Source organism: Canis lupus, chromosome 7, assembly GCF_003254725.2.
Source record: "Canis lupus dingo isolate Sandy chromosome 7, ASM325472v2, whole genome shotgun sequence".
Taxonomy (NCBI): Eukaryota; Metazoa; Chordata; class Mammalia; order Carnivora; family Canidae; genus Canis; species Canis lupus.
This window is the reverse complement of record NC_064249.1, coordinates 11043024-11058786: the sequence shown is the minus strand read 5'-3', so window position 1 is coordinate 11058786 and position 15763 is coordinate 11043024. Positions and strand designations below refer to the sequence as shown.

The following is a 15763-nucleotide window of genomic DNA, read 5'->3' as shown; positions in this document are numbered from 1 at the left end:
TAGCAATCCTATTCCCATGACGTCACGGAATTTCCTTCTCCACCCTCAGAACTGGTCACCGCCCTGTACGAGTGAAACCAGAGGTCCTGGGTGGGTCTCTGTTCTCCCAATAGTCACACCAACTGGGTCCTAACTGTCAATTTCCCTCCCGCTGAGCCTGAGAAGGGTGGGGCCATCAGGCACCAGGAGGGAGGAGGGCTTTAACCCCAGCAGCTCATGGACCAGGAGCTATGCTGGAAGAGCTTCTCCCTGGAAACTTCCAGGCTAAGCCCTAGACATCCAGCTTCCCATCACACTGCACTACACTGAAAGTTAATCACTTATATTTCTCCCTTGCCTCCTGGACGCCAATAGGATGGTGATTTAATTACCTGATGCCCCGGTGTCTGACAATAAATGTCTATTTGTACTAAAGAAACATTCACCTGAGACATGAAGAGAGAAGCCAGTTGGTGATGGCATTTCCAGGTGGAGGGTCAGTGCACTAACTTGGTGGTTTCGGGGAAATGAGGCATTTTGAGACTGAAACCTCCAATCCGGAACAGACACAGGGATGGGAGGGGAGTGGGGTTAGGTTTCTCCTACATCCCATGGGAATCTTTTTTCTTCAGTCTCTTTAAAGTTAAAGCAATGGCTAAAGGAGCCAGGGTGGACACAACCCCCACCAAGTTCCCATCTCTCCGGTGCCCCCACAGGAGGCCCTCAGACAAGCGGGTGGGGAGGCTGTGGCGGGAGCTTTTCCGCACAAAGCGACCTCCCTCTTGAACCCTTCTCACTTCAGGTTTCTTTGAGAGGGTGCCAAGGTTTCACTTGCTGGCACAGAGATCGGCTCCTTCCCTCAGACACGATATGTGAAAGGCAAGGCAGGAGGAGCTTTTGTCGCATGTTTGACTGGGAGGGACTGGGGGGGGCCAACGGTGAGACCCCAGTAGAGGAAGGACCTCAGACAGCTGTCTGCCAAGGCACGGAAGAATGTCTTTCTCACTTTATGAGAAAGAAAACAAACAAACAAACAAAAAGATCTAAGGAAAAGGGAAAGAAAGGTAACCATGGAGCTTTTTCCAAGGAGCCTAAGACAGCTATCTCCGCCAGCCGGAGAGTGGGAAAGTCCAGCTTTGTTCTGATGAAGGGATAGGAGGCTTATTTGGACCAGAAAAAAAATCATCCACTGAATAATCAGATGCCTCTGGACTGGCTACAGAAGGCTCTATCTGGTGGTGTCCATTCTGCCTGCTGGCTTCCTGCAGAGATGAGAGTCTCCCCCAAGGAGACTGCCATTCTCCAAAAGTCGAGTTCTTGGCATGGAGCTGGGGTCCTCGCGATAAGGGATTAGATGGTCTGGGGCCTGCTCTGGCCTTCTCTCTGCCAACTCCATGTGGAATTAAAATGCCCGGAGCTGAACTACTCACTCAGGACCTGCCCCCCGCTCCACTCCCCATAAAGCTGTGACCCCATGGGTCCCCCGAAGTTGGAAATGAGATCAAGGCCACTGGGAAATGCCTCGCTGAGCTTCCTGGGAGAAAGGAATCATTCCAACTGTAAGACAGAGAAAGAAAAACAAGCCCCAAGATGAATTTAATTTCCATTTATATCAGTCATGGCAAGTTCTAGAAAAAGAAGAACTTGTTTTGTTTTATTTCATTTTTAATGGCCCATGTGATGCTCTGAACCAGCAGAAAAGGACTTCCCCACTTGCCCGCTGCACCTCACATCCAGCTCTGAAAAGGGGCTCCGGGTTGGGAGATGCAACTCTTAGCAACTAGAACCTTGGTTTATGTAATCAGAATTTTTAAAGAGCATGATCCAACCAGAGGAGGAAATTCCTTTCCCTGTGACTCTTCTAGTTTATTCAGCTCCTGGAAAAAGGCAGTTAGCCCATGTAATTTAAAAGAGATAAACCTGGCACTTCGCTCAGCATTTCAGCTACCGTGGGGACCGTTTGCAGTGTCACTAATTTCCAGGGTCTAAGGTCGGCCATGTCAAGCCAAAAAGGGGCCTTCTGACCCTCCCTTGTCTAGAATGTCCTTCTTTTCTCATCTCTCCTTCTCTGGTCGCCTATTCTTCCTCCCCACAGACCTCCAGCTGTTCTCACTCCCACCCAGGGGTCGGCACAGAACCACAATGATGGCAACCTCCCAGCTCACACTAAGGGAACACGCCACAAACCATAGACTCAGAAGAAATGTCCTTCCTTTCCAAGAAGCCACTACCTGGTTTACCTGTCAAATGAGCATCGGACTTAAACAAGGAGAACCAGACAAAATACCTTGTAACCAAAGGGGCCATGTGGCCCACGTGGTAGCCTCGAGCAAAATTGGCCACAGTACCATGATTCAGGAAATAACTTGGGGAACCTTTTGGAGCTGATGGTTAATGTGACTTGACCTTCAGGACAACATCTGTTTTCAGAAATAGTTTGTTTAAACAACACACAGTATTGCACGCTCACTGAAGGCTAGACCTGGGTGCAGACATTGAGGATAAAGGAGTAAAACACAAAAATAATACTGCCCTCCCAAAATCTACCCTCAAACAGGGACAGTGGGTGGTATACGTGCAAAAAAAAGTAAATAGACAAGTAAAGAGTGCTATACTTTTTATATGTTTTTATATATAAAAACATGTTTTTATATATAAAAACATGGTAAGGAAGCAGAAAAGGGGGTGGATGAATGACCACTAATTGACATTTGGAGAGAAGACCTGGCCCAAATGATGGGAAGACCCAGGCTTGGAAAGACCTGGACGGAAGCAGTCAGGTGAGGGACCATGGGCAAGAGCAAAGGGAGGTTGGGGGAAGAAGTGAGAGAACAAAGCTGGGTAGACTAGCTGAGACAATTACTTTTACAACAGTACCAGAAAAGTCCCTTCTCTCTCCCTGATGCTTTCCCCACCCCACCCCCCAATAAAAATCCATCATAACTCTTTCTTTCCCAATTTCTTCCCCTTCAGGGGCTCTTGTCTTTTAGCAACCTGTTCCTCCACCACCGCCTGCCCTGCCCCCCACATGCACACACATATACACACAGAGACAACCCCTAGCAGTGCAGGGACCTCAGAGAGAAAATGCAGGGGCTTCTTCAAGACCTTCCGACCACCCACAAGCCGGGCACATGACCAAAAACCTGAGTAGAATGCATGAGGCAGAGACGCCATGGCTGGAGCCACATGCCAGAGCGTCCCAGGAAAGGGAGGAAGCGTTTGCAAGACAGGTCGGCCTGGTTTTATTTCTTCTTCCTTGGTTCTATACAAACAGCCCTGGTTAATAGTGCACTTTTTTTTTTCTTTTCTTTTCTTTCTTTATTTCTTTCTTTCTTTTTTTTTTTTTTTTTTTTAACAGATTAAGAATGTGTCCGAGGCAAGAAAGCCATCCCAGTGGTTGGAGAACAGTGTCTTCTTTTTTTCTTTCATTGCCCTATTGAAGCAACTCTTCCCTCCTCCTCTGCTCAGGCTGGGCTCAAGTCCCCATGCTGCAGGCTCATGTAACCTTCCCATCCATACCCTGCATTTCATGGGAAGGAGCGTTCAGGAGGTGGACGGCAAGGATTTTATTCAACTTGAGCATCTTCTAAAAATTAAAAAAAAAAGAAAGAAAGAAACGAAAAAGAAAAAAGAAAGAGAAAGATGAAGAACAGAAGTTGAGAGAGGCCAGACTAAATGGATATGATCTGAATGCATATTTGTGTTACAACGAATACAACCAGCATCAGAGAGGGGCCAAGATCAAATAAATGGTAAAACCTGACAAAGAGAAGAATAGATGGTATGTGAAGCCATCTGTTTTGGAGGACACCCAAATCTGTCTGAATCTGTGAGGCCAAACTACCAGCTATTCTAAGACGCCCCATTCCAAGAGTGGCCTAATGCGCATCTACACAATCAGTTTCTCTCGCCATCACTTTGGCTGCAACTTTTTTGTGCAATTAAGTAATTTATTCCTTTCTTCAGCCTCCTGATTCTAATGAATCCGAGCCACAAACAAGCCTCAGTTGCTCCTATTCAAGGAGTCTGATTGCATCTGGCAGTGATTGCTGAAAATCCTGAAGAGGAAACAGGGAAGGGAAGCATATTGTTTGGGGGGGTAATAGGTGAAGACCTGCCTCTCTTGACCTATAATACATTAGTGTCAGTGAACATTTGGCAGCCTTCAGATGATTAGCAATGAAGATGAATCAAGCAAAAAAGAGGTAGAAATCTGCCTCATCTGAATCACCAGAACTGCATACATTTGCATGCTGATTAGCTGTTCTTTTGTCTGTGTTCCTAATTATTATGACACATTATGTCTTCATCATGCAAGATTCTGATCTGTCTTGTTCAAAATGCATGTAGAAAAAAGTGCAGTTTATTGATTCAACATGTAACTTTTATTTTTATGTTTGCTTTAATTAAATACATATTTGATTGCCTTTGACTGCTGTCCTTTTTTTTTTTCTTTTTGCTCTTATTTATTTCATCTTGTTGACAAACACACAGGTAACCTTCCTTTATCATTCTCAGATCATCTGGTGCTCACAGTCTTTCCCCTCTGCCTTCCTCTCTCTCTCTCCCTCCCTCTCTCTCCCTCTCTCTCTCTCTCTCTCTCTCTCAGGTGCTCACTTCCATTTTCTTGAAGAGGCAAAACAAAGGAGGGAAAGAAAACAAAACGGCATCTCTAGTAAGGCAGCCGAGGGGGAAGCTGGCGGTGACCGCGCTGGCAGTGCCCACAGCAGGGAGAGAGAGGGCTCCAACCTCAGGAAGAGCAAACAAATGTTTGTGACTCTGGAGATGGGCTTTCAAGAGGACTGTGGGCACAGAGGGGGGTTAAAAAGAACATGATCTTGCAAAAGAGAGAGATCTTGTGGCATTCCCAGTTGTCTTCACACGTTATCGGTCATGAGGACTTGTGAACAGGACATGAGAATGCCTGTCTCCCAGGTCAAACCTCCATTCTTCTCACATGGCCTGACGATTCCACTGGAATATCTGGGAAAGGCAAGGAGACTGCTTTCCCAATGGGCTCTGCTTAGACCCGGTTGCCCCCATCTTTCTCAGAAGGGGAAGTGGTGGAGGGAACTCTGCATCTGCACCAGACCCTAGAGACTCCCCCACCCCCAAAGCAGCCAGGAAGCCAACATTCCCAGGAGCAAGAGAGACAACAGAGAACTGGACAGAGAACTCTGGGATGAAGGGCCTCAAGTCTTCCCTGCAAAAGATGCAAAATGCACCAGTGTGTCCCTCAAGGCCTGCTGGGGCTGCTCCCCTCAAACAACTGGGGATTCTTTGAGGGGCAGAGGTGTGGAGGGGTGTGGGCAGAAAGAGAAAGGAAAAGATATTTATTTCCTGCTGGTTACAGCCACCCCAAGCCATGATGTACTTATCACCCTCCACCCAGGGATATGCTAAACAGCTGTAGTTAGCACCAAGCTATTTGGCGAATCCAATCAAGACACTTAGAAAGCAAAAGAGCATCACAGAGGAAGAGCCGGATGCAGGAGTAATTGAGTGCGCTGAGGGTCCATGGATGCTCAGAAAGAAAGCAGGGCCCAACCAAATGCAAATGGCTCCTCACTGAAGAGGCATAATGCCCATCGCTCTTCCCTGCTAATGGGCATGATTGGCTGGAAATGTAATCAACAGCTCTGCCCCCAACATCTATCCCTACAGTGAGGGATGATGGAAATCCATATTCATGAGAAAGCAAACCGGCAATGTTTACTGGGTGCAGAAAGGGGGCAGGGCTGGCCTGGGTCAGACAGAGTTCCTTGGGAGCCATAATGAGGCTGAGAGCAGGGACACAGTGCTGTTAGAGCCCCCGCTCCAGCCCTCCCCTCACATACCTGCCCCCCGATATGTCCATATGCCTGCTAAACCTGGGACTAAAGGGAACACCAAAATTCATCATTTATCAATGCAGGATCTGCCCAGTGATGGTGGCCTCTGGATGTCCCTCTGGGAGCTGCCATCCCACAGCATCTTGTGCAAAAGTGCTCAGTCCCTCCCCTCCCTTGCCAACCCATCCTCTAAGTAAGACATATCTATTCCATACATAGGAACAGATATGGAGGGAATGGTAACAAAAGGTGCATATGTAACACAGATATCTTGAAATCTGCTTTGGAATCCCTCCATCGTACACTGGGTTGTCTAAGCTAAAAATAAAGGAAATCGGGCATTGTACTGGGTTGCATATGTCTGTATTAGTCATCTCAGGCTGCCATAACAAAATATCATAGACTGAGTAGGCTAAGAAACAGAAATTTATTTTCTCACTGTTCTGGAGGCTGAAAGTTCAAGATCAAGGTGTTGGCAGGGTTGGTTTCTCCTGAGGCCTCTCTTCTTGGCTGGCAGATGGCTGCCTTCTCCCTGTGTGCTCTTATGGTCTTTCCTCATGTGTGAGCATCCTGGGTGTCTCTGTGTGTCCTAATCTCCTCTTCCTATAAGGACACCAGTGAGATCAGATCAGAGTCCACTCCAATGTTCCATGTTTACCTAATTCACTCTTTAAGACCCTATCTTCAAAGACAATCATATTCTGAGGTACTGAGGGTTTGGTTTTCAACATATGGATTTTGAGGGAACACAATTCAGCCCAAGACAGTATCTCCCCAAAATTCAAATTTGCCAGAACATCAGATGTGACCTCATTTGAAAATACAGCCTTTGCAGATATAATTAGTTAAGAGGGGGTATTGCTGGATTAGAAGGGCCCTAAATTCAGTGGTATTCTTATAATAAGAGACAAACTTACATGTCGACATACAGGGAGAACACCATGGAATGACAGAGGCAGAGATTGGAATGATATAGTTGTGAGCCAAGGAACACACCAAGGATGGCTGGCCAACCACCCAAGGCTAAGAAGGGGTGAGGAAGCCTTTCTCCTTAAAGCCTTCAGAGAGAGCATTTGATTTCACCTTGATTTCAGACTTCTGGCTCCAGAACTGTGAGAGAATACTGTGACCTAGTTTGTGGTCATTTGTTGTAATAGCCAAGGAAACTAACACAATCATGATGACTAAAACCCACAGAATATCCCCAAATCTCCATGTATAATTAGACTATCATTTGGGCAAACCACTCACTCACCACAAGATGACCACAGATGCCCCAGTGCAAACTGGTCTGCATTTCTCTTCCCTTTTCTGCTTCCCAAACTTCCCACTGGTAAAGGAGCCAGGAGCAGGGACAAGGTTCAAGAATATCCACAAGCAAAACATTAGATTCTTGTCATCTGGTCACCAGCCATCTGAAATCAGAGCCCAAAGAAATACAGAGGAAAAGTCACACCCCCAAAAGTCAGAAATCCAAACTATAAACCCAAACAGCCTTTTGTCTCTAGGCTGAGGTCTAGATACCTGTACCAATGCACAACAACTCTCAGTGAAATGAGAAAAATAAAGCACTGAGGTTTTATACAAAAGAGTTTTTAGGCAAGTAAAGCTAAATATGTTTCATACAAGAGACTCCCCCTTTATTCTGAGACCATGTCTTTTATTTTTTTAAAAAATTATTTATTTATTTATTTATTTATTTATTTATTTATTTATTTATTTATTTATTTAAGAGGGAGTGTTTATAAGTGAGCAGGGAAGGGGCAGGGCGGGGGGAGAATCTCAAGCAGACTCCCTGCTGAGCACAGAGCCTAATGCAGGGCTTAATCTCATGACCCTGAGATCATGACTTGAGCAGAAATCAAGAGTTGGATGCTTACCCAAATGAGCCATCTAGGTGCCCTGATCATGGTCTTTTCATTTCTTGGATGCTTCAATGTTCTGCATATTATAAAATGATGGCAATAAGAGATGGTATAAATTTTTCTAGTGTTCATTCTTGACAAAATTAAAAGCTGGCAATTCTCTGGCCCTCAGTTGAAAACTAAAAATCCATTGACCTATTACTTCTTTTAAGAAGCCTCTCCACATTCTTTACTCCCTTGGTACTGATGCATAAATCTTGCATTTCATTTTTCACTCACATTTGGCTCTAAAATTATTCTCTGATTTCTTTCCAAAGAGATTGCAAATAGATCCCTATCTCCCAGGGATAAGGATCATGACTCTTACATTTTCTATTTCTACTTTTACATAGCACAGAGCAGTGCACTCAACAGATGCCCAGGAAATGCTGAATGAATGAATAAAAGAATGATCAGATATAAAGTTGGTACAAAAGCATCCAAGGAGCTTTCAATGCACCCAGGACAAAGCAGGAATTTATAAAGGCATAATTGGGAACTTGCTATAGCTTCTGAAGTCCCTTCGCGCCACAACTGTCCATGGTTCCTTAGTTAGAGGGGATGAGAAATAGGCCCCAAGTCAGTTGAAATTATTATAATGAAAATGGGGATTCCCATGCCATAGGACCAGAGAATTCTGGAACCTTCCATGCTGAAGCTGGCCCAAGATATGAGGTAGCTTGATATATAACCAGGATCCAATCGCTTCTCACCACCTTTGCCCAAACCACTTTCATTCTTCACCTACACAATTGCACAAACCTCTACAGTAGGCAGAATAATGGTCTTCCAAAGATGAACACATCTTAATCCCCTCAAATTGTGAATACCTTACATGGCGAAAGGGACTTAGCAGGTGCTATGAATTTAAGGATCTTAAAACAGGGGGATTATCCTCGATTATGCAGATGAGACCAACTTAATCACAAGGGTCCTTATATGGGAAAGAGGAAAGTCAGAGTCAAAAAAGGAAATGGGCCAGTGGAAGCAGATGTCAGAGAAAGATGAAGACAGTTTGCTGCTGGTTTCGAGACCAGGGAAGAATGAGAGTCCAGAGATGCAGGAAGTCTTTAGAAGCTGGAAAAGTCAAGGAAATGGACTCTTCTCTAGAACTTCTGGAAAGAACACAGCCCTGCTCACACCTTGATTTTTAGGACCTTGGCTTCCTGAACTGTAAAATAATAAATTTGTGCTGTTGCAAACCACTAAATGTGTGGTAATTTGTCACAGCAGCAATAAGAAACTAATACATCTCCTTAGTGGTCTCCCTGTTTCTGCTCTTGTCCTTCTACGGTCTATTTCTCAGCACAAAAGCCAGAGAAAACCTTCTAAAATCTAAGTCAGAGCCCATCTTCCTCTACTCAATATCTTCTCACCATATCCTATGTCAGAGTAAAACACAAAGTTCTTAGAACCTCCCACAAGGCCCTAATAGGCACAATCCTTGAGACTTCCTCTCCTCCATCTCCTCCCATTCACTTCACTCTGGACTTACTGGCCTCCTTTGGGCTCTTGGCATCTTCCTGTCTCCGCACCTTTACATCTGCTATACCCTCTATCTAGAAGGCTTCTTCCCCAGGCATCTAAGAGCTGATTCTGACCTCCTTCATGTCTCTCTCTACTCAAAGAACACCTTCTCAGCAAGACCTTCGTAAAGGTAAAAGCTGCAAGCCAGAACCCCCTTCAAATTCCAGTCTTCTCTTCCTACCTGGTATTCTCTCTAGCACTCAAACTGTCTGGCACACTATATATCCTGCTGATCTGTTTGTTTCTTTCTTCAATAGAACATCTCCCGTCTTCATTAGGACCAGGATTTTTGTGTTTCATCTGCAGTGCCAAAACAGTGCCAGACACATAGTAGGTGCTCAATAAAAATCTGCTAAACAGATGATCACTCCCTGTAGAAGCCTATGAGATGATGTCACCAGTATGATGTCACAACAATCATACTAATCACAGCCAAGTTACTAGGTACCAGGCACCATGCCTAGTGCTTCATACAGATGAACTCAGTTAAATCACAGTGGCTCTTCAAATAGGATCCTCAAGGAAACTCAAGGAGCAACAAAATTCAAAAAGTAGGATGAGAATTGCTACTTTTTTTTTAAAGATTTTATTTATTTATTCATGATCGACACAGAGAGAGAGAGAGAGGCAGAGACACAGGCAGAGACAGAAGCAGGCTCCATGCAGGGAGCCTGACATGGGACTCGATCCCGGGTCTCCAGGATCATGCCCTGGGCTGCAGGCGGCACCAACCCACTGCGCCACCAGGGCTGCCCAGAATTGCTAACTTTTGATCATGGTCCCTACTGGTTCAGGGCAGAGTGCAAAGTGTTTACTTGGCCAAACTGATGTCACCACAAGAGCTGTGATAAAATGAGATTTAGGCACATAACTCTCCAGCTCCAAAAGTTCCAGACCCATAGTAAGTATGCAGTCCAAATCTTCTAACTGGTTTTTTTTTTTGCAAAAAAATCTAATGTCACCTGCCAGTATGGAGAGAGAAGATACAAGTCAGAAATGTGGAAAAGCTCACAGAAATATGGGACTTCTGCTCAATAACCCACTTTTGCTGGAAGACCACCAAATCCTACCACTTTGTTATGATAGAGTACCCAGTGTCACAGGTGAGTAAGCCCTGATATTGTGACTTAGAATAAGAAATATATGTTTGGGGGATGCCTGCATGGCTCAGTGGTTGAGTATCTGCCTTCAGCTCACGGTGTGATCCCAGTGTCCTGGGATCAAGTCTCACATCGGGCTCCTCACAGGGAGTCTGCTTCTCCCTCTGTGTGTCTCTGTCTCTCTCTGTGTGTCTCTCATGAATAAATAAATAAATAAAATCTTTAATTTTATATATATTTTATTATACATATACTATATATAACATATATAATATATATTTTTATATATTCATATATTTATTATATATATTATATATAGAGAGAGAGACTGGATCCATTTCTAGCACTAAACTCTTAAAATCCTGATAATTTCCTAAGTGAGGAGAAGATAAAGGTGCCTCTTGTTAGGTAAATGAGGTGATGTTTGGAAAGCTCCTAAGGATGGAGCTGGTTTCTGGGACCCCAACCATATGACTAGAGGGTTAGAAATTGCAGTCCCATTCCAACCTCCAGGGAGGAGAAGGGCCGCACCCCCCTACCCCTGGCCACAGGTTGAATCAATCACTAATGGCCAGTGATTTAATCAAACATGCCTATGTAATGAAGTTTCCATAAAAACTCAAAAGGACAGGTTTCAGAGAGCTTCCAGATTGGTCAACAGGTGATTCAGGGAGCGTGGCATGCCTGCAGGAGATCTGGAAGCTCAGCACCCTCTCCATATATGTCATCCCATGCATCTCTTCCACCTGGATACTACTCTGTGTCCTTTATCAAATCTTTCGATGATAAACTGATAAATGTAAGTGAATATTTCCCTGAATTCTGTGAGTCATTCTGGCAAATGACTGGCAATTCTGAGGGGGAGGAAGTCATGAATTTATAGCAGGTTGGTCAGAATCACAGGGAACAGGGACACCTGGGTGGCTCAGTGGCTGAGTGTCTGTCTTGGGCTCAGGGCATGATCCTGGGGTCCTGGGATCGAGTCCTACATCGGGCTTCTGCAGGGAGCCTACTTCTCCCTCTGCCTAGGTCTCTGCTTCTCTCTGTGTGTCTCTCATGAATAAATAAAATCTAAAAAAAAAAAAAAGCTCAGGGGACAAACATAATTTGTGATTAAAGTAGAAGCAGTTTTGTGGGACTGAGCCCTCAACCTGTGGAATCTGATGCTACCTCCTTACAGATTGTGCCAGAATTGAGTTGAATTGTAGAACCCCCAAGCCCGCATTCAAGCATTGCTTGGTGGTGTGGGGAAACAGCTCCTATGCTCACACTGGAATTAGTGACCAGAACCCTTTTTAGTAACTAAGAGTATAAATGAGTAGAGCAGGGAAGGGGGGCCAGGGTGAGACAGTTTGGGGGCACCAGGAAGGGGGTCTGTAAGATCTACTGCTTCTCCAAGATTTACAAGGCAAGGGACAGGGTGGTGGGGTTCCCAAGTGAGAGCATCTGCTGGGGTGGGTCAGATGTGCCAGGAGAAGTCTCTCCTCTCTGACTCTCCTAGGGGTCTTTTCTGGGAAAATGCTTTCTGAAGCAACACAACCTGGCCTGTGACTAACTCCACACATAGGCCTGACGGTCCCTGAGGGGGAAGAGACGGGAATTCCCCCTTTGAGGCCACATGACGGGTGGGGATCTTCTTTTGTTTGCAATTGTAATCTCAGGAGTCACTCAAGTCAATAAACAAACAAGTGAAAAGATTCAGCGAGGTGTAAAAATAGATTTGCACAGGGCAGACAACTGCGCATTCCATTTATTTACCTCTTCTAACAAACCGATACCTGGGGTGACATTTATTAATAAACGGCATTACCAGGTGCCTGATATGTGGCTCACGGAAATTAATTACCCAGCCCATGGTAAAACCATAACAAGCCTGCAGTGCTGTAACATTTGTGCTAATTGAAAATGAGATAAGTGCTGTGGGTGCAATTTGCATTCAATGCAGTGTATTAATTATCTTCAGTTCTCTTCATGATAAATATACCTGACTGAATCACTCTCCTAATTTACCGGGTAATAGAGTTGTAAGTGGGTTCCCTTAGGTAACCAAGGGAAGGCACTGAGTTGTGGGCAAGATGGAAAGCCTCGGCTTTTCTTGTACTTCAGCAAGGTGAGCTCCTGCCCTGGGATCGGCCTCACATCCTTCTTAGGAACACAGCGACGTCAACCTGTTAGACTCACCCAAACTCCCCACCTCAGGCCCTAATCATTCCACAGGAGAGGCTGACTGGCTCCAGAAGCTCAGAGCGTGCTCAAAAACATGATGTTAGAAGGGATACATTTTAACCCATCCAACAACTCTCCTGTACACTGAATATTACTATCTCTGCAAAGAAGGGCCTTTTCCTACTCATTGCTTCCATGTTAATTCAAAATTTTTTTGCATCTGGTTCTGAGTAGACACGAACTGAAAATACAGTCAGGAAAATACAGATTTAAAGATGTGGGGCACCTGGGTGGCTCAGTGCCCAAGCATCTGCCTTTGGCTCAGGTTATGATCCCTGGGTCCTGGGATCGAGTCTCACATTGGGCTCCCAGCAGGGACCCTGCTTCTCCCTCTGCCTATGTCTCTGCCTCTCTCTGTGTGTCTCACATGAATAAATAAATAAACTATTTTTTAAAAAGTAAAAAATAAAGATGTGGGGCTGTTGCAGCAGATTAGTACTTGGGGATGACTATTTGGAATAAGGGCTCAAATCACAAACCTGAACAGAGCTGTGCAACCATGTCCTTCAGTACCATCCAACAAGGAAGGCCTACCTTTCAAGAGGGAAGGAGGGGAAAGACACATCTGGTTGTCATGAACTGGAGTTCCCCAACCATCCATCCATCGCCTTCTCCATCTTTTTTTTTTTTAACATTTTATTTATTTATTCATGAGAGACACACAGAGAGAGAGGCAGAGACACAGGCAGAGGGAGAAGCAGGCCCCATGCAGGGAGCCTGATGTGGGACTCAATCCCGGGACTCCAAGATCACGCCCTGGGCCAAAGGCAGGCGCTAAACCGCTGAGCCACCCAGGGATCCCCTCCTTCTCCATCTTTTTGAACTTGGCAATGTGTTCCTCTGGCCTTCGGGTGTTGAGCAGCATGTAATGAGGGAGCAGTGACAGTGGACGGTAACAATAACACTTTTCGAGAATTGAGAGCTTACCATGTGTCAGGCACAAAGCTAAGAACTGAACTTACATCATCTAAATTAATGCTCTTTAGAAGCTCCCCTTACTCTGTCTGAAGGACCCATCCCCTTCTACCTCCCCCTTCCCCCACCTCATCCACAGTAACTCTCCAGGCCAGCACCTCCCTGCTTCCCGTGAGACACTGCCCCAAACTATAGTCACCTTGCTCGCTTGTTTACCTGTCTCTTCCCTGATTAGCATACCAGCTCCTGAGGGTAGAGCCCCCATTTTGTGACCAGCACAGAGTGGGATATTTAGTAAATACCTATGGAATGAATGCAAACTTATTATAATAATCCCCTAACATAAAGCAGACCAAAACTCAATTATGAACCATAATACATATTCTCAAATTAAGAAATTCATAAGCATGTCCCGGCCTCACCCATAGCACCTGAAGAGGCCAGGAATCCTATCAGAAAGGCTCTGAGCACACAGAATGCCTACCATGAAATCCTGCCTACTTCCAGCAGGAAGGTGCCAACCAGGTTCTGAGCGTCCTCCCAGTCCACGGGAGGAGGAAACACAGCTGTAAATACCCATAACATAAAACAAAATAACGGTAGCCCAAGGAAGCACAACTACTTCCCATACTCCCATTGGAAAGAAAGTCCTTCTAAGGACAAAGAAGATGCTGTTCAACATCCCATCACACTCTTGCAGTCAGGAAACTGCTGCTGGCCCATCATTATTTCCATGTGGGTTAGAAAATGGTGCCCGTTGGGCCCTCATGGCCCCAAGGGCTCAGGTTTGGCAAGAGGAGCTCGGCTGGATGTCAGCCGTCACCCATCCCCTCTCAGGCAGGAGCCCCTGTACAGAGCACAGCCCGCACAAAGCCTGTGGCAACCCTGCTGAGGGGATGCTGGTGACTGTCTCCTCCTAAAGCTTCTCATGTAACAGTCCAATCTGCTATGTTCATGACACTTGAAATAAACAAACAAACAAACAAATAAATAAGAGGGGATACAATGCAATCTGGTAAAAGCACTCCCATGGAGGCCTTCAGGATACGGTCCTGATTTCCCCGGCTCTCAATCCCCTGGTATCATATGTTATCATGCCTAGGGCAACTGTGCTAGGTTACACCTCAGGATGACAAGTGACCATGACTTCTAGGTTCCTCTGAAGAGAGAGGTGGCAGGTTTTTATATTAGCGAAATGAGCATTCTGGTAAAAACAACCAAACTCTTAATATGCTACTAATGTGCTCTAATATGCCACTCTCCATTCTGGTAAAAACAACCAAACTCTTAATATGCCACTTCCTTCCTGTATAGACTGAATGCTTATGTTGCCCCAAACTTCATACCTTGAAGCCCCAGCCCCCGATGACCATATGTTAGAGGAAGGGTCATCTTGGAGGCACTTTAGGTTGAATGAGGCCTGAAGGGTGGAGTCATGATAGGATAGGATTGGCGGTGTCCTTGGAAGAAGACACAGAACCTCTCTCTGCCATTTGAGCACACAATGAAGACAGAGGTCAGGCTACAAACCAGAAGAAGAGGCTGCAGAATAAAACCTTACCTCGCCAGCACCTTGACTGCCAGTCTCTAGAAAGAGACAAATTTCTGTTATTTAAGCCACTCAGTCTATGGTATTTTGTGATGGTGGCCTGAGCTAAGACACTATCCCTGGCATCAGTGATATTCAGCTGCCCTGGGAAATGGGCAACTACAAAAGGAGAGCGCACCGCAGGGCACAGGGACTAAGGCTAGAGACAGAAAACAAGTAATGAGTCAAAGAACGCTTTCTTCAGAGACCTATGCCCATTATATAGTTGATATAAAGTGTGAGTTACACTCCTGTTGCAGTATGGTATATTCTCAACACCATAGCCAGACTGGTCCTCTTGAAACAACCAGATCTTATTCCTCCTCTGCTCAAAACTTGCCAATGGTTCCATCTCCCACAAGGTAAAATCCGAAGTGTGCACCAGGTCCTACAAGACCACCTGATCTGTCTAGGGGTCCTTTCTGACCTAACCTCCCAACTATCATCCCCTTGGTTCATCCTGCCCCAGCCATGCTAACTTCCTGTAGCTTCTCAGACACTGCCATGCACAAATATACCTCAGGGCCTTTGCATTTGCTGCTTCTTATTCCTGAAGGCTCTTTCCTCACTTTCTGTCTACTCAAATGGCACATGATTGGTGATGAGGGCTTCCCTAACCATTCTATATAAAATAACAACCCACAACCCCACCCCCATGCCATAACACACATGAGCACGTGCACACACACA

General features: G+C 45.4%; 1 long non-coding RNA gene across 1 annotated transcript; it reads right to left on the bottom strand.

Moving 5' to 3' along the window:
- Positions 1 to 7073: 7073 nt before the first annotated feature.
- LOC112648152 (uncharacterized) lies at positions 7074 to 9563 on the bottom strand. The gene is made up of 3 exons (XR_003128811.3): positions 9426 to 9563; positions 7694 to 7754; positions 7074 to 7228 (listed from the first exon to the last, which is right to left on the bottom strand). It is a non-coding gene; the product is annotated as an uncharacterized LOC112648152 (long non-coding RNA).
- Between the last annotated feature and the right edge of the window lie 6200 nt (positions 9564 to 15763).